The following is a 24,470-nucleotide window of genomic DNA, read 5'->3' as shown; positions in this document are numbered from 1 at the left end:
TACATGATGAGAAAAAAACTAAAGTTCGTAAGACAATCCATGCATAGGACCACTGAGGAATCGTATACCTGTCATCGAACCACTAACAAGTGCCTAGCAGTCTCTGGTGATCAGTGACTGTAAAAGGAGTTAAAAAATCTTCTGGGAAATATCCAGAGTCATTTTCTGCATCTTTGGTTTCTTGGGACTCTCAAAAGGGTACCAGTTCAAATGATGTAGCATCAGGTGGAATTTCATAGTAGACTGTGGAATTACTTTGCTCAGCAGCCACTATCACATTGGCAGCTTTAGCTGTGTTTGTTGCACTCAGTGTTCTACATAGAGTGTTAAGTTCAAATATCCCCAGCTTCGAACTCAAGCTAGGAATGTTACTGCTTTGTTCAGGTGGTAGGGTACTCAGAGTAGGGAGAGGCTGGGAGGCACTAATTTAAATCTGTCTTGGTGTCTGCAGTGGCCTGCTGTAGAGGGCTGGCCACATATTTTTTATTTAATATGGTCGATAGACACCTTTATGTTTCTTCTTGATCCAGGCAGAGGAGGCGGATAACAGTTCTGTTGCCTTTTACCCCAAGAACAGTGATTGATGGTCCGTAGCATGGTTCAAAAGCATGCTGTCATTGATTTTCTCCCAAACTAGGTCCCCAACTTTGGGAACTTACCTGTCAGCAGCAGTATTAACTTTCTCTTCACAAATGGCTGCCTCAGAGTGGTTTCAGACTTCTTGGATACCCTGTAAAACATTCAAACGTTTCTCCAAGTAAAATCTATCTTCATCCGCCACCTTCCCTGAATTATCTAAGCCAGGCACATACATAGGAACTTCGAAGAGAACCTCGTATGTAGTACGTCCCCAATAATCGTCTAGGTAAAATATTCAGTGCTCTCTGAATTCCATACAGATTATTGTAACACCTAAGGCCTTAACTTAACACCCTAGCAGTCAAAGCTTGTTTAATCATGTCATTGGCCATCTCTACAACGACGTTTGACTATGCTTTGGATGGGTTGCTGAATTGCAGACAAATTGCCAAAGCAGGCATTGAATCCATGTAAACATTGGAGCCAAACGCCGGACCGTAATCTGAATTAAATGAATGAACTGACCCCTTTGGCACTAGGCACTGCAAATCTTTTATGACTGCTGAAGCATTTGTATTTCTCTGTGGCCAAACCCATTGGAATCACGAAAATGAATCAATAGCTGCCAAAAGGGGCTTATATTGGTTAACTGAAGTTAGGGGATTCATGTGGTCCAAATAAATCACCCAGAAGGGGATATTTTATATCTTTAAGGGAGATGGCACGGGCCTTTTGACAGTGGAGGGTTTAATCTGCTCACAAATGTCACACTGTCGGACATAATCCCTAGTCTGTTTATATAAACTAGGCCACCAGTATAGTTGCTGTAGCATTTATTTCTGCATGAGCATAGGCCAACCCCTCGTGCCCATCTTAGATTTGTTCTAATCTAGACAGATTATTAGGTAATATGCTGTCTCCCACTCATGGAATTGTAACTACTGCAATGTTTTTTTTATTTAAGGTGTAGGAAAATATATGGAAGGAAAACCTGTAGGAGGTTTCCCAGCTTGCTTGATTGTATTTATGGCTGTTAAAATATCTGTGTTGATCCTACTTTAAGATCCGGATAGGATTGTTACTCGGACAGTATGAATTGCAGGTTTTGCCACTTGGTCAGACGCACAATTCCCTTTAGCGTGAATGGCCCAAAGTGTGCCTCACATCGACTAATGGAAGCTTGTCTTGAAAGACAACTACGTTTCCTCAAAGCTGGTTATTGTCAATGGGATTTCCCTTTGAATCCTTAAATCCTTTCAGTCGCCAATGTTGCAAATCAACATTGTAATCTTGGACACAGAAAGCTGATTCTGACACATTGAGTGTGGGAACTGATGAGTCCCTCTTTTGTAATGCAAGTTACAGGGATTTAATTCTGCATGTTGTGTAGTACTTTCACCTAAGAGTTTGGTGTGAGTGCATTGTGGGATGAACTCACCATCCTGAACGACACCTTGCACTGCTGCGCAGGCTGAAGAGTACTTACGTTTGGTTCCTATCACAGGTTGGGTAGAGTCATCTGAGTAAAAGATGCTCTGATATGACTGCACCGGTAAAGTGCCTGGAGTCGGAACAGTATCCTGTTCATATTGGAGAAAAGCTTGTGTGAGAAGAAAGGGATCACACTGAAACTTTACATCTACCTCACTTAAAGAAGAGGCCCTTTGTACCCATCTTGGGTGAAGGGCACAAGCATTAGGAATGCTTGCCTTAATGGCCTCTAGTGCTGGTACAAGAGAAACAATAATAATATATTTTCCCTGCCTCAAAGGGTGCTTCTTTAGAATACCTGTTAGTACAGCTGTCAGTGTTTCTTCAATGGAAGCAAATCATACTTCAGCCAGGAAATACAAGTGAGACTTGTAGGCAATGGGGATGGTTGGTCCTTCATTGTATGTCATGTGGGTGTAACAATAGTGACTGGGTATGACTTATGTAGGTTGGTTTTGTTGTCCCTAATGCGTACATGTTTTATCTCAAGCACATCTGCTTGTTGAGAATGCAAGGTATCAGTAAGCGCATTCAACCACTGTTGAGAGGAAAACGTGGGAGAAATCAGGTCAAACAGAGGCTTTACTCTCAAGCTCTGCATTGTGAGGCAAATAAGATAGTCCAAAGAAACCCCAACAGGGATTGCAACTTTTTCAGTGTGTCAGGAAGGAGGCTGCAAGGTTACTCAATTCTCAAGAAAGTGTGAAGCTAAACCCTTGTGCTCGCTGGATAATTCATATCCAAGGAAGGTCACCTTCAGGTACGCAATCTTCAATTTTTTTTAATTAATCTTGTAATCATGTGATGCTGACATAGTCACTACTTTGTATACCCTGCTAAGGTGTAGATAGATTAAAGTCATTGTCAGTCAAGTACATATCATCTATGTATAATAATACCCCAAGATCTGGTTGTAAGATCTCTATGATTCGTGCTGAAAACCAACCAGGACTATTCTTATAGTCCATGGGAAAACATTGGAATGAAAACTTCACTCCGTCAAAACTAAAAGCGGTTAGATATTCATGTTCAGGTGCTATATTTTGGCTGAAAACCCCATTGAAAATATCCAGGTTTGTTTTGTATTTTTCCCACACCAGGTTCGTCATTAAACCTGTGCTGTGTGCAGTCTGTACTGCATATGTTTGGGAGTGCAAATTTTACATTTTTCTAGTCTAAGATTATTCTATAGGAACCGTCTGGCTTAAGAAAACAGGATGTGTTCATGGGTGAGAGACAAGGCGCTATTGTGCCTTGATAATGCAATAGGTCCAATATTGCTTTAATGCCATTTTTTGCTTCTGGTTTTAAAGGGTATTGTGCTTGTCGTTCACTATGTAGGGGAAGCCCATGTAGACAAAAGTGAATGCCCGACCTGCTTTGTTTCTATTTAAGGCTGGAGCCTGTCTCACAGCCCATTCAGTGGCAGAAATGTCCCTGATATCCTCAGGTACTATAGGAAAGAAGACCACCCTTATAACGGCCTTATAACGGCCTCTCCCCGGGGAACATCCCTCATGAAGGCTGGAGGGCAGTTTTCTTCAGCTAGAATGATGTTGTAATCATCAGATAGCTGGTTCCAAAAGACTGTTTTGATAATACATTGTATGTCCCCTTCAATGTGTATTTTTAGGATGTAAACCCTATCAGGAAGTTTTAAATGTTGAGCTGGGGTTTCAATCTCTATGAAGTCATCTGTCAGATTTGCACCCAGAAACCTCTGAACTGTCTGATGTACTATTGTGACTATTGTGACTTCTGCGGCTCTGTCTAGTAGTGCTATCTCCCAAACCTTGTTTCTCAAAGCTTTAGATTTCAATCCTTTTTCTTCCCTCTTTACGCTTATATCAGTCTCACGTCCTCCTTCACTTTACCTACTATACTCCCCTTTTCTTCGGTACTTCGATCGGCTCCCCTTTTCGGTTCTTTTACCTTATGTGTCCCTAAAAAGAGCAGCTATCAGAATACTGATACCATTCAGGCTTTTGCATTTTTCGCAGTCTCTTAAGTTATAAACACCCTTGCTGGATTCCAGAGAAGTAGGTGATTTAGTCTGTCTTTTATCATTGTCCTTTTTTTTTACTTCCCTCCCATTGCAGATTTTTGCTTAAAGGAACCCTTGGTGTCATTTTCAGATTTTAAGTGTGGCTTAATGGAATGAGCACCTAAGGCATCTCTAATTACAGAGGTATATACATCTGTGATTATTTTTGGTAGTTCCCATTCTTGGTCCTGCACCGGAATTGCTTCCAGTCTCTGGCACAAAAGCTTCTCCCTTTATATTGCTTAGAATGACAGAGAAAACTATGGAGAAGTTTCTTATTAACTTAGTTCCTAAATCTAGAGCTTGGGTAGCTCTGTGACCATTTTATACTTGTCTTAGTACATCAGGGAGGATTACCAATGAAGGTGTGCCATTCGTACTGCTAATAATGCATGCAAAGATGCTGCCCAGGAGTTACAGCCCTCTACAGGAGGCACCACCCAAGAGGGAAACACATAGTATTCTGTATTTTTCTTGGGGGGGGTTGTGTACGGATACATTGTTTCTAGCCGGTTAGTTTTGCGAGCAATCCAGAAAGCCAATTCATCATGCCTCGTGGGTGCTTTTCACATTATAGTGTTAATAGTCTGTGGACTAATGGTTTGCATTTGTGTGGGAGTGGCAGTCCTTCTGCGACAACAGGACTGGAGCTCAAAGTATGTTGAGCAAACTGCACAAGTCTCCTGTATAAGGCAACTCTGTAATTTAATACCCCTACTACATCTGCATGGGATAGAGTTTAGGGCAAGGAACAGGAACACTGGCCATGTAGCCCATCTTGCTCAGAGGCCCCAAAAAAGCATGTCAGTGCATGTGTGGCAATTGACTACCAAACCAATTTTGTTGTTCTTAATAAGTTCAAGGGATTTCAATGTCTTGGCCCTATAATGTGCAGGCAGATCTACCACTGTATATTCATGAAACTGTGCTAAGGCAGCATCAATAGGCTCAAACGTCACCCAGGAATAAAGTCTCAAAGGCATACGCTGGATGTGCAGCTATTACAAAAGTAACTGCCCCCTCCACCATGGGGATACTTCGAGCTTTGAGGTGGTGAGTAACTGCTTCTCTGCAATTATAACGATAGGTGTTGCCATGATAAATGGACTCAATTTGTAATTGGAATCATAGAATTTGAAAATCCACAGAATGGGAAATAACCTTTTTTTTTGGTTCAATGCACGTACAATGAATTTGAAAGACCAGTTATTGTTGCCCCACAGCATGCTATTCAATGTGTAATTGATGCAGAAGTATCGCTTTTGAGTTGCTAACAATCCCATGAAGGGATCAGGGCACTGTGGAAAGAGCAACAAACCTTATTTTGTTATTCACAATACAGACACACTGTACTAAGAAGAATGAACACTTTTACATCAAAAGTCTTTATTGCTATAGGAACAATCTGTCCCTCAATACATCTAAAACAACTACATAGAATATTATAAGAAGAGCAAGAAGACAACCAAATGAATTTTTTCAAGATTGCTAAAATGACATTTAAAATGTTATCTAGAACTTGACACCCTAATGCTTACTTCTATGAGACAATAAAAACCAGCGCAATTTGCAGTCCAGAGTTTCTTAGGAAGAAGAGACTCACTACATGCCTTGTTGACAGCCAAGGCTGTCGTTATCAGCGAAGGCGTGAAGACAGTGTTCCCTGTGAAGGGCAAACACCCACTGCGGTTGCAGTCAGTCGGTCTTCCTCCAGGTCTTGGCTTTATCAGCTTCAGACTTCAGCTGAGATGCATCATCTGCTGGCAGCATGTGAGACCATCTCTGGCAGAATCTCGTACGATAATCTGGGCGAAGGACCTCTCCTGACAAGTCGGCCAATGGTAGTCCTTATATACTAAATCTGATCAGAAATTGGAATTCCTGACATAAGTTTAGGAATGTCTGCATAGATTATGTACATCAAGGTATGCTGCCCAGGCGGTTCCTTATGAACATATAAGGCAAAATTATGTCAATTCAAGCTACATTATTTTGGATATATGTCTGTATGTGTTTGTATTTACCCTTGACATGGTCATCAGGAAATATTTGACCCAGATTATTTTTGCATTAGATGTTGTATGTATGTCCTTAATTGAAGAACTTAATGATAACAACGTTCCTAGGAAGGTAAGGCCTGGAGAGATCTGCATTAAAAGGCAGACATGACAATGATTCTGCATAAATTAGGGGATATGGGGGTTTCAACTGTCTAAGTTAAGGAAGAGGGTGGCCTCTGTCAACTAAAATGGAGTTGGGTCCCACATAAGATGAAGTCGGACCTTAAGGATTTTAAAGCACTTTGTTTTTATGTGGTGTGTAACAGGTATCCGTTACCTTATCTGCGCATGGCTGTTGCTCAACCCCAGTCATCCCTGGATCCGTACCCTGCCTTTACTCTGACCTTTGCTCAAATGATGCACCGTGACCATATCTGCACCCTGCAGCCGTGCTACACCCGGCATCACTGGATCCGGACCCTTCTACCACTTGGACCGTTCCCCCGTCCTCCCTGATTGTTTGTCTGCCTCATTGTTTGCAGTATCGGCGAGCCTACTTCAATTCCGGTGGTGCCGGCCGGGACCTTGACCACCACTCGGACCGTTCTCACGTCCTCACTGGTTGTTTGGCTGCCTCATCTTTGGCCGAATCAGCGAGCCTCTTCCAATTCCGGTGTTGCCGGCTGGGACCTGACCGGCGCTGTGCCACTGAACAGCCCCCTACACCGATAGAACATGGGCGACCTCATTTGTCTCGATCAACAATTCCACCAGAAGGACGCTCTTTAGGATGGCAATGATCCGCCAGTTTTGAAATGGCGATGATCTGCCAGCCTTCATTCCTCAAGAATGCAAACATCGTGGTTATACAGTGAGGCCAGGGTGAGTGATTTCTCTCTCCCGCCCTTTGACCTCTCTGCTAACTAGCCTCCCTTGAAGCACCACACTGAGCTGGTGATAAATTGGACCCCCCGCGGACTTCTTTCTATGACTGTTTTGAACTTTTGCCGCCGAACAGCCCCAAACACCGACGGTACACCGGTCACCTCATCTGTTCTGAACGTCAACTCCACCAGAAGACTGCTGGTATAGATGGTGACGATCTGCCAGTTCTTTACTCCCCAAGATGGCGAACGTCGGTATTTCTCCAGTGAGGCCATGGTGAGTATTTCTTCTCTCCCACCCTTCGACCTCTCTGCCAAACTAGCCTGGTCCTCCCTCGAAGCACCACACTATGCTGGTGATGAATTAGACCCCCCAAGGGGCCACTTTTTTAAAGATGGTTTTGAACTTTGTAGGCCCCCAGAGCTCCACTAATGATGATGAGAATCTGGAGTCTCAGTTAAGGCCATAGTCTTGCACTATTCCTGACCATATCTGAGGTCTCTTTTTGACCCTCAATTCCGCATTCAGTTACTTTGTTATTTTTGTCTCATGTGGCTGCAGAAGTCCTAGGGCCAGTACTATGCCCTGCCGCCACATAGCCCTCAACCTCGTCGGCAAGTGGTTTCTTGCCCTTACGCATGTTTCCCAGTGATCCAAAATCAAGCACTGTGTTGGTGGCCTTTCCCGAACAGCCTCAGGAGATCTAGGGCCCAAATTTCACCCTGCCACAGCGCAGCCCTCGACCTCACTGGCCACTGTGAGTTGTTTCGCTGTCTCCCCACCTGATTCCCCATGCAGACACTATCAAACTCACCACCTGACTGTTTGTGGTGCCTCTCATTTTGGCCACTCAGAATTGCTGCAGTTCTTGATCGGGATCAATGCCATGCTGCCGCACGATCCTTGTACTTGCTGGCCATGCTGAGCGACAAATTTTGACCCCTCACCTGATGACCATTTAAGCAAGCAGCCTAACCAAAATCACCCCCTCTAAGTTTGCTCAAGTCCAATGACCCCCTGGCTGAGCCAAGAACTGAATCCCAATTTAACCAATGTCCCATCATTTGACCTTCCAGTGATGCTTCCTGAATGATGTCCCCCATCATCCCTGTATCCAGAACAATCCGTGGATTTCTAAATCCTGGTTCCGCACCATGTGACCGAGCCACCCGCAGCCTTCACTAAATGCCTCTGAAATGACGGCTGTAATCCCAGGCACTCCATCCTGCCTCCCCCCCAGACTTGTTTCTCCTCCACCTGCAGTGGCCACCGGCTGAACTTGCTGCGGTCCCGCTATTAACTCTAGACCACGCCCCTGGTACCATCATGGAAGCACTCTTGAGTTACACTTGTTTTGCTATTGTGTTATGTTCTCCCATTGTTAGCTCTTTTGTTGTTCTTTTATTGTTTTACTCTCCACTGCTTAATATATTGACTCTTTAACCCTTCTTTCCTCCGCTCACTTCTCTCCTCTCGCCCAAAACTACCCTCGCTACAATATTCACTCCACCCCCCTTATTCTCTCCTATCCCTTCTCCTTCTACTTTACCCCCTGTCCCTTCCAGAGTCCTAATATGTTGAGGACTTCTTAATATGGAGTCTCTCTCATTGTAATCTGCGATTCCTTTGACAAACCCACCTCTCCTCCCCCAACACTGATACTCCTTTCCCACTGGCTATTTTCCCCTTGGTCTCCTCACTAACCTTTTTCTTAACTCTCATTTCTTTATTTCTTCTCCCCCTCTCTCATTTCCTTATTTTCTCTCCCCCTTTTCTTTTCTCGTCCCCCCTAGTCCTTCTTCTAACGACCTAACATGTCCTTCCCTAATCCCGTCCTGACAACCCGAGACCCTGCCCTCTCCAGACATGGCTCCATCTCTTGTAAAATCTCATACCCTTCCAGTATTTCCAAGAACACCAAGAAATATTTTAAACATAAATTACCGATTTGCCACCCCCAAACTCTAATAGTTGATACCTACCATAGCCTTACCTCTCCTATAAAAACAAACCTTATTTTCTACTCCAAACGCCCCTTCAGTCACTAAGTCAAGCAAAATACCATATGGATCCAAATGATCTACCTCCCCGTCACCAGCTTTTCTCAGTGAAATTGACATTTTCATATTCAAAACTGGTAATATCCTTATGGTATACAACGTTTACAATGCGCGCGGTACAACGAAGTACCATTACCGCGCAGTTATAACAACGAAAGTTGTTACAACGAATTGCGCTGGGTGGCGCTCAAGGATAATAAATCCTTGAATTTACTATCCCAACACCTTCCCTACTATCCACGGGGACTGGTGTTGGAATAGTAAATTATATTTCTTAAATTTGCGCCCCCCCAACGCAAGTCGTTGTAACGACTTGCGTTGTTACAACCGCGTTGTAATGGTACTTCGTTGTACCGCGCGCGTGGTAGTGACATACATCCATCCTTATTCAAGCATGCAAATTCCACCTTAACATCTTTGACCACCACTTCAGTACCCTGGCAGACCATATATCCAAACCTGTCCCCAACCCTTCTTCTTCCCAATTGTCTGACACCCTTATGGTATCTCCACCCCCACCGGTGCTGTCCCCCCAGACATCCCAACTACACCCACCATTATCCAAACTCACTCTTTATCTATCGACCGACTCCCTCAAACCCCTCTCACCTCCTCATTCCTTTCCCCTCCTTCCAGACCCACTCACCCTGATCTTCTGACCTTACCAGCCCCTGTGCCAATATCTCCCCCTCTAAACTACTATCTCTCCCCTCAACCTGATGTAATTACTTCCCAGCACCCTCACCTAGAACTTCCTACTCTTCCCCTCCCTGTGCCAATATCCCTCTCCAAATCTCACTCTCCCCCCCAAACTGATGTTTCTTCCCCCTACATCCCGTACTCCATCACCACGTCCAACAACCTGGACTCCCCTCTGACTACCCCTCCCGGCATCTCCCAGCCTCCCTATATCAGACCTTCCTCCCCAACTAACACAAAATCCTCTCTCTTCCCCCTCCTTGGTCTCCTCACGCACCTCCTTTTCACCTGAACTCCCCTCAATTTTTTTGCTCTGACACTATCTAACATTGAACGTAATCTCTCATCCGTGAAGACGGAACTAACGCGACTCAGAGAGGATTTCAACGCCCTTAGCCCCAGGGCCTTCCTCAATCATATGGATTCTTCCTGTGCTAGCTTCCATACATCCCCCAATTTAACAGATGGAAAACCATACCTCTTTGCAGTAGATCACCCGGCCTCTCTGTGCTATAAACTAACTCTCCTCCTCTGACCTTACCGACCTATGCAATTCCTACCTTCCTAAACCATTGATCCCTGGTCAGCCCCACACTTATTCCAGCATCCCAGTGATTTATGGAACCAGCAGAATCCCCTCCTCCCCCATCTCCCCTAGACCACCAGCTCAACTTACCACCATACACTCTTGCTTTCCCACCAAAGTCAACCCTAAGCCCCTCTCCTGCATGCTTGTTAATTGCCGCTCGGCTGTCCGGAATGCGACCGAAATATCAGAAACCATCTGCAGTGAAACTATAGACATTGACTTCCTCACAGAAATCTGGTTGAATGACCACTCGACAGCCATCCTTGACCTACTCACCTCCCGGCTACTCTATCATTAAGAAAGACAGACCGGACAAAAAAGGGGGTGGTTTAGCTATAATCTATAAAAACCTTCTTCAACTTACCCTTATTAAGATCACTGACCACTTAACCTTCGAATACATGGTTCATGGCTCTTCCCCAATACTTCTATACAACATCTACCACCTCTGGATGATCCGCTTCCCTTCACTGAGGAACTATCCGACCTCCTTACACAATCCTCACTTTCCAACTTGAAAAATCTCTTCTTAAGAGATTTTAACATTCACTGAGACAATGTTGTTGATCCCACAGTCAGCCACCTCATTAATCTTCTTGAGATCAATGACCTTACTCAATTATGTCACACTCCCACCCATACCAAAGGGGCCACTCTCAACGCCATAATTTCCAACAATGACCTGGCCTCCCTTTCCAACATCCTCCCTATTGACCGGTCTGACCATCACCTCATTTTGTTCAAGATCGAATCCACTCCCCACTGCCAAAAATTGCAAACCCCTGCAATGGACAAGAAACCTTAAGCAAAAACCAGAGATGGGGGCGCTAGAGGGAGCGAAAGCAGAATGGCCGCACTGACGTGAGGCTCCTGCTGCCTGGAAAAAAAATCCTTAATTTATCCTGCACAAATGGGTCGCAAAATCACTGTAACTCTGCCACACTGTAGAACTAACTGAGCTTCCCCCTCGGTGAGAAGAGCGGAGAGATCGCACGTTGCCTGCCCCAGCACCCGGCCGAGAAAGCAGTGAATGCGGAATTTGCCGGAGCTGAGCGTGGTAGCGGAGAGGCAAACAGGACAAGGCAAGACCGGGGCCCGCAAGAGCTGCGAGGAGTGAGAGAAAGGCACATTTGCGCTTGGAGGTGCTGACAGTGGCTGGCAGCCCTGAGCCACGACAGGAGACTGCGAGCAGAGGTAAGACAGGTGGCGGCGGCTGGAATCGGCACCTGGATTGGAGGGGGAAGGATGGGAGCGCAGACGAAGCAAGGCCATCGCTGAGGTAACCGACAGCAGGAACAGCTCGGACCTCCAGCCGGGGCCTCCGAGGAGAGTGCAAGTGAGGGGAGCCCACAAAATAGTTAATGGTGCAGTACACTGCTGGCTCGTGGTGCACTGGGTGAGAGCAGTTGGACATTGAGGTGACATGAACATGCTTAGTACCCCCCAGGGCTTTAGGAGGACAGACGGTGTGCGACAAACCAGATAGGAGCAATGGGGAAGTATCCCCCCCACCCCACCTGATCACCGAAAAGGAGGAACTGGAAGCACAAAGGTGGAAAGCTTCTTTGCATATACACATATCGTGTGACACTGGTGTTTGTATAGCGATTCTGACACCCACTACAAGGTGAAAGGAGCAGACAGGCCTTCAGCTTGGGGGTGAAGTACGGGACGGAACCAGCAGCGGGAACGGTTGTGGGAGACCTGAAGGAGGCTCAACCATCTCCTGGGAGATACTGGTCAACGAAAAGCTGCCACGTCTACACAGATAGCGCGGGGAACTCGGAAACCTGCCCTCATGTTACCTCCTTGGTCCCCAGTGATATCAAGTGGACGCAAAGCGGAGACATAGCTGGTGGAAAGTGGCTCCAGAAGGCGAAGGAGCTTTGGACCTAATACCAGCGGCAGTGAACACCAACAAAAGTGGGCAGGATATCGCGTCCAAGATCTTGTGCAAACTGGTTCTAAGGCATATGCATCAAGCAAAGAAATAAAGAATACTTATTTGCGATTATTAAGGAATCGCACAGAAGGACTTGCTATTACCTATGCATGATGCAGAATGCGAAAACATAAAGAATCGGTAAAAATTGCTAAATACATTAGCGATTTCAAAATAAAGAATCGCAAAACTAGAAAACTTATATTATCGCAAATAGCGAGATCGCCAATTGCGAGATCGCTAATTGCGAGATTGCTAATTACGAGATCGCAAAACGACTGAGTCGCATTGGGAGCAGGCTGATGACCTCACAACCAGGAAGTCAATCAGCCCATGCTGCTTTCTCTGCACAGAGGAACTGAGAGCCAGAAGCAGAGTTCTGGGGGAGAGAGTAAAAAATACAAACTGGGGTTTGCTGACAGGTGAAGACAGCCAAAATATCCCAAACAACAACAGAAGAGGGTGCAGTGGCCATGAAGAGAAAGTTAAAGTTTAGTGAGAGGGAACTTGAGTACCTCATTGAGGAGGTGACAAAGAGCCATGATAAGCTTTTTAGGAAGCTCTCACTAAAAGTACCTGAAGCAGAAAAACGAAGAATATGGAACAGGATCAAGAACAAAGTTAATGCTGTGGGGTGACACACCGCAGCATAGAAGACTTAAAGAAAAGATGGTACGACCTGCGTAGCCGTGCCAAGGAGCGGATAGCACAAAGGCTGAAGGAGGCTAAGGGGACCGGAGGAGGAACTTCAACAGTCCCAGACAACACAGCCCTGGAGGACCTGGTTGAGGGCACTATCCAGCCAGAAGCAGTGGTGGGAGTAACACAGCTGGATACATCTGGGGCGGCCAGTAGTACACAAGGTAAGATGCATGAAAATAAAACATATCAATGTACATACTAATTGTGCCCAATCTGTAATTAACCACCAAAATCACAGCAATAAAGTCTAGTCCACATTTCACATAGGGACCCAAATGCATTATGGGACTTGTAGGCTGCAGATCTAAATAGATAGTCATAATATAACATTGTAAGCCTAAATGCCACAAAAAATGCATTACAATCAATGATTAGAGACAGTGAGAGCCTAAATGTAAAGTAATTTAATGTGGCACAACATTAGCACCAACACAAAATATTTTGCACTGTTTCACATCACAGATGCATCAGAAGTAGACACTGATGACAGTGAAAATAGAGACAGCACACAGGCTACTGAAGAGGCTGCCATGTCGACACCTGTGACACCACCAACCATACCCAAGGCACCACCAAGACACAGGGACACAGTTACACCACTGCAGCCAATGGAGACAGATCAGGATCATGAAACAGCTCCTGAGACAAGCCAGCCTAGTGTGAGCCCCACACCTACACCTCAGGCACATGTCCGGATGAGTAGAAGAAGCAGGTCAAGGACCCTCATCGGGGCACAGGAGGCAGAAACTCCCATTGTGATGTGGCGTGGAGTCCCAAATGATGAGGGTGCAGCGCATGCAAGCGAGACATATGGGAGCCATCAATCTGCAAATGAGAAAAATGAATAAGAACATATCAGTCATGGCCGAGAGTGTGAGGGAACTGACTACAGCAGTTGTGGAAGGAAACAGACAGACAAACAACACACTGCAGGAGCTGGGTTGTGTGATGCAGGAGGGACACAACACACAGAGGAGGAGGCATCGCCAGTTCATGATATGCTTGGATGGCTATACCAGGTCTAACAACAAGATATGTAACAGCGTTGCACTGCTGTAACGTAGGTCGGTGGCAATGCAAATAGATACGGGCCATTGTTGTGGGGATGTGTCCAAAGCACTTGGCCAACTAACCACTGCCGTTGAACTGATGCAGGCTGGTACTGGTGAGCACGGCAATGTTACAGGGGAAGAGGGTAGTGAGGCATCCAGCCTTAGCAGTATGTCTGCGCAAGTCAGCAATGGCAGGAGGTGCAGTACCCGTAGATCAACACCTACCGCTGCATTCAGGAGTGATGATGCAGATGCAGGTGAAAGACGTTTGGGTGTGCGAGGGAGGAAACGCTAAACAAAATTAGACTTCTGGAATTTTCCATGGTGAAGTAACCATGTCCAAGACATTCTTTGTGACTGAGGATCAAGTCCATTGTGTGCCTCATTTATCCTTTAATGCATGCAGTGATTGTGCTAATGGTCACCATCTATGTTTATCTAAACACCACTACCGGTTCACATGCTAGTAAATACTTTTCCTTTCCTGTAATTAAGTGTTGTTTCTCATCATTACATACCTCAGAAATAATGCTGGGTGTTGTCTGTACGTTTCCTTTGCCCCTCCGCGGAACTTGCCAAATGCGCCCGTCGTGCTTGTGCCGGGGGCTGGTTGTCCTCCGTGTCGGACACCTCTATGGGGATACCTCTCCTTGTTGCTATATTGTGCAACATTGCACATACAGCCACTATCCTACAGCATGTTTTCGGCTGGTACAGCATTGCTCCTCCAGTTTTATGCAGGATGCGGAAGCGGCTTTTGAGCAATCCAAATGTCCGTTCAATCACATTACGTGTCCTGATGTAGGCTGCGTTGTACCTCTGTGCTTGTGGGGTGGCTGGGTTCAAGTATGGAGTCATGATGTAGTTCCTCACGGCGTATGCACTGTCACCTACAGGGTATTAAGCAAAGTGTTAGTGTCAGGTATGCATTGCCATTTCATACTTCAGTAATGAGTATATGTATTTGATTTTACCTAGCAGGTGCCCTTCACCAAATTCTCCCCTGAGCAGACCTGTGTGAATGCCACTATGTCGAAAGATGTATGAATCATGGGTGCTCCCAGGGTATTGCGCTACAATGTCGGTTATGATGTTTTTCGCATTGCACACTGCTTGACATTGATGGAGTGATACGATTTTGGTTACGGAAGATATACTCATTTTCTGCTGGGGAACATATGGCTACGTGAGTGCAATCTATGCATCCGGTCACGTGTGGAATCTGTGTAACTTGGTAGAAGTCGAGTTTAGTTTGGGTCAATTCCTGTTGGGTTGTGGGGAAGGTGATATGGTTGTGGATCATAGCCATCATGGCGGCCAGGAAGGATTTGAAGAACCGTGAAAGGGAGCTTTGTGATACCCCTCCAGCCTCTGCCACTACCCCCTGGAAACTGCCTGACGCAAGCAGGTGCAGGCAACATAGCACCTGGACATGAGTTGGGATGGCATGGGTCCCAAGTGTCTGGCGCTGCCTTAGTGGTTCCAATTCAGCTATTAAGTAATGAATCATTGCAGCAATCAGCCTGTACTTATCATATACTTGCTCTGCAGTTTGTCCCAACAAAGTGGTGCGCAGTCGGAAGATCCTCTCCTGTATTCTCCTTCTGGCCTGGCCTGCTGCATGGATCCTCATCCTCCTCGCAAACACGTAGAGAGCTGCCATAGTGAAAGGCCTCTATGTCCTCATGGGTCAGTTTAAATAGCCTTCTGATGATTTGCAGCTGAGTAGAAGTTTTTTTTTACAACCTGATTGTGATTCCCCTTAATCTGCACTTGCTAAATAGCGATTTTCGAAGAAATCGCTATTTGCGATTTTTCATGCATAGTATTGCGATTTATTTTAGCGATTCCGTTATTTGCTATCGCATTTTTGGTTCATCGCTATTAAGAAATCGTAATATCTCATTTCCCTATTTTAGCGACTCAGTATTTTGCAAACTGGGAATTTTTGCTTGATGCATTGGAAAATGCTAAAAAGCGCTCGCAAATAGCTAATCGCTATTTTTGCGAGCACTTTTTAGTTTGATGCATCTGGCTGTAAGTGCCTGGGGACCGCTGTGCGGAGGCACCCTTGCTTTCTAGCACCAGGACCGGCACCAATCGCAGGGAGAGTGGGAAACTGCCGGAGAAATAATGCATCATATTATTGGGACTCTGCGTTGTGGGCGATATGGGGAAACCTGACACTAGACAACCAAAATTACATTTCGAAACAGCGAGGAGAGTGAACAGGCCCACGCAAGATGATCGGGACTCAGAAAGTGCAGAAAAGACCAGCGATGCAGCTACCTCGCAGGGTGCAGATATGCACAGTATTTTGCAAGAGGTGCGGCAAGGATTTGCGACGGTAGTAGACAAAGTGTATCGAATGTCGTCAAGGATGGATGCTATCGCGCATAAACTGGACGCCCATGAAGAACGTATCAAAGAGACTGAAAGACACATATCCGATAATGATGACACCACCGCCAGTCACACAGCACACCTCACAAGAATGGATAAGCTCGTGAAAATATTTGCTGCTAAAAACGAGGACTTGGAAGCCCGCAGTAGGCGCAATAACATCCGCATGATTGGAATTCCAGAATCAACCAACACTGGCAGTATGGAAGAGTATATCGAAAAAATGCTACTGACGGCCATTGGTACGGAGGCCTTTTCCACGTCGTTCATAGTGGAACAGGTCCACAGAACCCTCGGGCCACGGCCGACACCTGGTAATCCCCCGCGGCCCATCATCGCGAGATTGCTGAATTATAGAGACCGAGACGTGGCTCTTCGTGCAGCATGAAATAAGCAGACCCTGACATATGATGGAAACATGTTCTCGATATACCCGGACTTTACGCCCATAGTTCAGGAGGAGAGGCGCACGTTTATCGACGTCAAGAAGAAATTGCGTGCCGCACAAATTGATTATGCGCTTGTACCCAGCGAGATTCAGGATCACACATCAGTGAAAACTGTGTTTTTTTACTAATCCGCAGCTAGTGGAGGACTTTCTCCGGACAGTGAAGTGTATGAATCTGAGTGGCTTAGGTCAGGGGTCTTTGCAACAATCCAACTCCACAGGAGCTGAAGATGATTCGCAATGAGACATTTCCAAAGACACTATCCTACTCCATAAAGTGATAATAATTAAACTGATGTGTAATAGTGAAATCTGTGGCTGGAAATAGGTGAGACATTACCAGCTGACTCGTTTGATTTAGGAGCAACGCGTTCCAGGCTCCACTCGCCCCCTACAGGGCCTGGGTGTTACAACAGAGGAGGGCTTGGGGTGGGAGGAGTATTTGCGTTGCCGACTAGAAATGTCCTCCAATGGGTATTCCCCTATGGCTGAACACAGCACATTATGTGCAGGGGACATGAAAAGTTTTTGAATTTTGAGGGTTGATGAGGGGGTTACGGATTCTGGCAAGATTGGGTTGCTTCAGTGGGTGGAATGAGGGATGGGTAGAAGTTGGGCTGTTTGTTATGTGAGAACCTTTGAGCTAGAGATTTGCCCCTCGGGGTGCAGTTTAAAGATGGGAGGGGACGTTGAGCAGCATCAAAAGTACGTTACATCAAATGGAAGCAGGTGGGGTTCGGAAAGCATGGCTGAAGCAAACTTAGGTACACTAAACATTTTTAAGTGGAATGTAAGGGGACTGGGCGATCCCAGAAAGAGGAGGCATATACTTTCATACTTAGATAGGCATAACATGCCCATCGCTATGCTACAGGAGACTCATTTGCATGTCAAACACCTTTGCCAATAAATGGGTAGAGCATAGAATCTTTTCCTCTTATTCCACATATGCATGGGGTACAGCGAATTTGATAAAGAATCAGGTGCTCTTTCGGCTGGAGGGAGCTTCATGGGACTCAGAGGGCAGAGATTGTCTTGCGTGGGGGCGGCTGGGATCAAAATCCATCACACTGGCCTGCTGTTATGGGCCGAACACAGATGAGCCGAATTTTTTGATAAACTGTGGGCAAAGATCTTCGAGGTGGACTCTGCCAATGTAATTTGGGGAGGTGACTTCAATGTTACATATTGTCCCAGAATGGACAGGTCACACCCAGCGCCACACCATTACGCTAAAGCACAGGCAGTGATGAGAGACATCATCTCTGCCTATGTTGGACTTGGCCCATTTCCCCCAAACTTTTTCGCATTTCACCCCCCTGTTTGAGGATATCTCCCCATGGTAGAAAGTTGTATAGGCCGTGGGTGGTGTGAGATGCTCTAGTAAATGTACTGCAACGGTGTGGGCACTTGTTAACCCCCCATTGTAAGAATGTACCCTGGTAACAAGCTGCGTTTAAAATGGATGCCATGGCTGTGTGTTGTGCCACCTGACTGTGGTAGGTTAGCAGTCTAGATGTTCGGTTCCCAGCCATCCCAGCTTTTGGAGGGAAAGCCTGATACCCAAGGTGCTCTACTCCTCCCCCTGAGCCAGTTAGAACCAGTTCCCCAGATGCTTCTAGTAGCTTCTGGCACTGTCTGGGAGGTGGGGTGAATGACGTATAAGTAGGGGGGCTGTGCCACCATGTGCTCAGACAGAGCAGGGACATGAACACGAGGGGATCTGCTGCCAGGGGGTACCGCCACTTTGGCCTGTGTGCTGGACCCTGCACCCAACTGAAACCCCTCTGCTGTCCACATGGCTAGTGAAAGCCCCACTGCAGGAGTCAAGGCGGCTGTACAGGAGGAGTGCCACGCTACAGTGGAGGATGGTTTTTAAAGCCTACTGCCCTGTCCTGATGAGTGCCCACTGACTGCTGACCTTGTCCAGTGGTGCCTGCTGGTCTGCTACCTGGCCACTGAAGAAGGAAGGAGCGCCATCTTAGGTCCCGGAGGCTGCTGGAGGGACCTGGCGCCACGCGAACCCTACATCTAAAAGCGCCAGAAGAAGAAGAGCGCGTTACCTGACTGCCAAGGAGCACCTTTAGGAGGAGGAGGGGAGCGCTACAACCTTCCCCATCTGGCCTGTTGACTAGCGCCTGGTGAGTGCAGCGCTAAATTACAAGCACCAGAGGTGAGGAGCTGATCCCTGCGAGCGCCTGAACTGTGCCAGGAAGAACTGTTCTATTCAGAAGCGCCGCAGGAGCCTACCCCGCGTTATTGCTGCCATCGCGGGGGCCCACCCCGCGTGTGGAGACTGCCTGCATACTTGGAAACCAGCGGGAGCCAACCCCGTGGTTTTGATATGGATTTAACGGGAGCCTACCCGTGTAATGGTGGCGCCTGTGCCGATTTAGAACTAGCAGAAGACTACCTCGAGATGTCGCGCTTAATTAACCCAGCGGGTGCCCACCCTGCATAGTTGCTACCATGAGGTAATTCACCGCCGCGGCCGATTTGTACCGAGGGAACGGCCTGTTGTGAACTGCAGTGGGAGCCTACTCCACACTGCAGAGCTGCCCACGATCACCCGCAGCGGCCCGGGAGGCTCTGGAGTCCTTTGCCGGATTCCCCGTGACGTAAGGGGAGCCGCGCTGGGATTGGCGCCGGTGAGACCGCTCGGAGGAAGTCTCGCCCTGCAGGGGTGGAAGCAGGAAGAAGCCGGAAGGAGGTGTTGCGGGGCTCCCATGGCGACGGGGGAGCCCCTGGTTAGCCGAGCATCCAGGCGGGAACCTACCCTGCGCCGGCCCAGAGCACGCAAGGAAGTCTGCAGCCTCGCGAAGGCCGCAACGAAGTCCTGGGTCCCAGGAGGGACCCAGGTGAAGTCTGTTGAGGCGCTGCCACAGACGGGGCTCACATGTGCATAGGAGAGCTCCGCAGCCCTCAAGGAGTCAAGCCCCCTCCCCAGCGACCGCCGCCAGCCCTTTGTGAGGACCCAAGCTGCTGGAGGACAGGGTGAAGACATCAGGGAAAGCCGCCAGAAGGGTGCTGCTGGCGGGTCTCCCACGTTGAAGAGGAGATCCCCGCAGTGCCCGCAGCTGCAGAGTGAACGAGAGAGAGAGAGGGGGCATCGAGGCACGTTGTCGGTGCCTGCCCCCTCCCCAGCACCGCATGGAAGTCCCCGAGGACCCACAGGCGAAGCCCCGGAGAGCCCGGTGAGTGAGGGCTCTGGGGGCGAATCGCAGGTGCCAGAGGTGGCACCAGAAGTGCTCCGGTGTCCCATCGGTCCCGCAGTTTTGGGGCATACTTGAAGTGAGCCCAGGAGGGGGCTCAGTCATCCCGTGGTTGGGGGAGTGTGTCGGGGCACAGGGTCGGTGCCCACCCCCCGGGACCAGTGTTTGCTGTGGGGGCTCCCACTGGCACCTTGTGTGTGCTGGATTGCCCACGGGCTGCCCTCCCTGTTGAGCAGGCCGCCTAAGACTGTGTGACATTCCCTTGCACCGCGTGCCTGCCAGGGGCCCTAACTTTACCAGTACTTTGTGTGGGGCTCTTCATTGCACAGCAGCGCCGCAGTTGGAGAGACCACTACCATGTTATAACTTTGGGGCACTCAGGAGGCACGGGTAGGGCCATGGCTGATTTGATGCTGTGTATCTCGGTTGTGTTGTCAGGCCCCCTTTGCGTGGTGCAAATGCGATGCCTCCATGCCCATCTGTTTTCTGCTCAGGATTAAGGCCCCTGCGGATGGTGTTAACTTGAGACCCTATTGACACTGCACTTGTTTGAATGAGGCTTATTCCCATTTTTTTTATGCATGCCGTGATTAAGGCCAACGAGGGATACGCTCATGTGGCTATACCTTCATGTCTGGGTGTTGATGCCTCTGCTTCCTCTGCTCATGTCATGCCTCATGATCCATGCCTAGTACAGGATATGCTGTTTGCCCCTACTGCTTACGTTGCAGGCAAATGTGATTTATGCAAAGGTTGTTATGCAGTGGGCATGTGGTTCATAATGTGTTCCTTTCAGACTTGTGTATATTGTGTTCATGGGCTGGCCTGACATCCAATGCGAGGGTCATGGTTAATGCCTTATACCCCGAGAAGTTATATGCCTAGGAGAGGCCGAATACCATACCAGGATATCTGCCTTGTACGCCTATTGTTCTTTTTGTAGGGGATGCTGATGCAATGCATAATGTGTTCTTCCGCCTAATGTTAATGCTTTACGTTTTTATTGCAGCATTGAAACTGACGGACTTACCTTTTTCATTTATTCTTTATCCCTTAGCGATGGTCCTGGCAGCAGCCCGATTGGCCCTGCCATGTAAATAATCCCCTTGTACATATTGCCCTGGCGCCACTTTGCACAGTCTAAAGAATACAGTGGTTACATATGTGGCTACTATTGTATGTTTGATACAATACAAAAGTTATTCTTTTCACCTAATCTGGTGTGGTCTCTTTTTGTGGTGTGCCTTGTGTGTCGTCTGTGTGTTCTGCGTGGATGCTTTGCACATGTCCTCGGGAGTTTGGCCCGCCCGCTCTGCACCACGCTACCCCTTTCTAACAGCCTACCAGTTGACTGAAGCCTGGCGGCATGCACACCCGAATGCACAAGAGTGTACACATTTTACGGCACAGGCGCAGTCATGGGCTCAGATAGATTACTACTTAGTATCCAGAGGGATAGCCCCAACGATAGCCAGAGTATGGCAATTAGCTAGTGTTGTTGGTTCTCTCTTCCGCCGACTTTAACACACTGCGCAGCCCCTTGCGACTCCATGCCCCTATCTTACTTGACACAGTGCTCCAGGAGGAGCTGCGGGAGGAGATAAGTGACTATTTTAAGAGGAATACAGACTCTGTGAATAGTGTTGAGAATATATGGGAAGCATTTAAGGTAACAATACGGGATACAGCATAGCAAAGGGGTACGGAGTCCTTAGGGATATACAGAATACCCTAGAAACAGACCTAAAAGGGCTGAAAGTGGAACTTGCAAGGGACCCAAAGGGCTCGACACAAGCCACATTTAGAGATAAGCTTACAGAATATATGGAGGAAGCACAGAGGGAAGCAAGATTTCTGGGTAAATATTGGGTGGTCAGGCAATATGGTGAAGGAGATAGGCCTGGGAAGGCACTGGCACAAAAGGTGAAACAACCCTGTTGCAGCAACTATGTAATGGAAGTGGAGGATCTGGAAAGGGGGGCTTGCTGAGATACAGCCAACATACTTAATGCTTTTTTGAGTCATTAAAAAAAGCTTTACTCCACAACTAGAATGAGTGACCTCGACCTAGATGGCTATCTGGGTGATGTGTCGCTGGGCAGGCTTAGCGATGTGCAGAGGACCTTTTTATGTGCGCCATTCGAACTGGACGAGGTGCGGGAGGCAATAATGGGACTGCAATCTGGAAAGGCCACAGGGACAGACGGAATCCTGGCAGAATTCTATAAAACTTACGTAGACTTGATGGCCCCTATCCTTAGGGAAGTGTATGAGGACTCGCTAGAAGTGGGGCACATGCCTTCCACTATGAGGGAAGCACTCATACTATCGCTGTTGAAGCCAGGAAAAGCACCAGAGCCCTGCGATTCTTATAGACCGATCTCACTCCTGAATTGTGATGCTAAAGTTCTGGCCAAATTGATTGCGACGCGCCTGGGCTTGCTAATGGAGAACTTAATCCTACCTGATCAATCAGGCTTTGTACCTGTAGGAGCAATCTCCCACAATCTGAGGACGTTATTTGCTGTTTTAAATAATGGTTCGCCTGACCTCCCGCTAGCTGCAATTTGTTTAGATGCTTCCAAAGCGTTCGACTCCATAGAATGGGACTATATTTTTGGGGTGATGTCACTCATGGGTTTCCCCCCACTGTTATTGTCATGGATTAAGCTGTTATATTGCTTGCCAATAGCCAAGGTCCTTGTAAATGGTCATACATCACAGTTGTTTAGCATCACAAGGGGAACCTGGCAGGGGTGTACCCTCTCCCCATTGCTTTTTGCCATCGCTGTTGAACTGCTGGCGGCGAAACTGTGACAGCACCACAATGAAAAATCTGTACGCTGTAACCTGCGCCAAATACTTGTATCCCTGTATGCAGATGATATCACTCTTTGCATTCGGGATCCACAGCAAAATCTGAATCCGATACTTAGAGCATTCATAGTGTTTGGGCAGCTTTCGGGGATGCGGATACATTCGGGGAAATTGAGCATTCTCCCGCTAACGGCAGCTACGATGCGCTTCTCGCTGGATTACCCCTTGGAGTTGTGTGAGGACGAACTGAAATATCTGGGGCTAAGAGTCACCAGAGATAGGGAGGAACTAATGAGGATGAATTACGGGACGGCCATAACCCGTATAGCAGACTCCGTCACACGCTGGGTGGTGCTGCCCCTCTCCATGGCAGGCCGAGCTTCCTTGATAAAACTGGTGGTACTCACCCAGTTGTTATACCTTTTTCTAAACATCCAGTTTTACCCTGGAACACACTTTTTTAAATCACTTAACTGATACACCTCGTCTGGGGAGGTAAGCAACCTAGATTACAGTGGGAGGTAATGACACGACCCTACTCGCAGGGGGGTTTGGCATACCAAACTTCGAGCTATACTGTACGTGCGCACAAGCCCTCTACGCTTGGTTTAGGGTGAAACAGCCGAGATATATGCCTCAAGTCGCATCAGAACACTGGCTTGCACACCCCACGCCAAAAGAAGGAGCACTATATGCACCAGTAGATTACAGAGACAGAACATCCAATGCCCTCACATGCTTGATAGCAGCATGGCAACGCATACGACGTATGCTAGGTGTTCCCATGTTATACTCGCTTTTGATGCCTCTTACCACCCTAGCATGCCGCTGTTACAGGAGGGAGTTTTTCGAAACTTTCAACAGCGGACCCACGTTTGTACCTGGGGGGACCTGTATCATGAAGGCCAATTCCGCAATATCGAACACATATTCCAAAATGCTCAGAAGACACCACTAGAAGTATTTTTGTATATTAGACTGCGGCAAGGGATACGATCACTTACTCCTGATTTCCTAGCGGAACCCCAAGCGCTGACCCCACTGCAACTCATACTAGGGAGAGATACGGCTAAATGGCTGGTATCACTGATATATAAAACGGTGTATACACAGAGGGAATTACCAACCACATTGTCGCACATGAGATGGGTCCAGGAACTTGGACAAGCCCTGACAGATGAGCAATGGGAGGGATGTTGTCTGCAAACCAAGCGAGTGTCGGCCAGCAGTAGACTCCGGATAATACATTATAAATTCTTATACAGGTTATATTATACCCCGGCCAAGATGTGCAAATTCAAGCTGAGAGACAATGATAGGTGTGATAGATGTCATGCTCGGGGGCTGATTTCCTACATCTAGCATGGGGGTGCCCCGAGGTGAAAGAATACTGGGATCAAGTGTATCATGCTTTGCAATTAATGATTGATACGCCTGTGGAGGCTACGCCACTGATGGCCCTGCTGGGATATGCCAAGCCGGTACGAGCTGAACACCATAAATTTGCTGCACTGGTGCTCCTAATAGCCAAAAGGAGGGTGGCTTGC

At 47.5% G+C, this 24,470-nt stretch overlaps 1 protein-coding gene across 3 annotated transcripts in view; it reads left to right on the top strand.

Annotated features, from left to right (window-relative positions):
* Nucleotides 1-24,470, top strand: part of PIK3AP1 (phosphoinositide-3-kinase adaptor protein 1) — a 1,689,354-nt gene that overhangs the window by 1,470,684 nt on the left and 194,200 nt on the right. The window lies entirely within an intron of this gene.

This window comes from Lissotriton vulgaris, chromosome 5 (genome assembly GCF_964263255.1).
Source record: "Lissotriton vulgaris chromosome 5, aLisVul1.2, whole genome shotgun sequence".
Lineage (NCBI taxonomy): Eukaryota > Metazoa > Chordata > Amphibia > Caudata > Salamandridae > Lissotriton > Lissotriton vulgaris.
The sequence above is the reverse complement of the archived record's forward strand: the minus strand, read 5'-3'. Positions and strand labels throughout refer to the sequence as shown.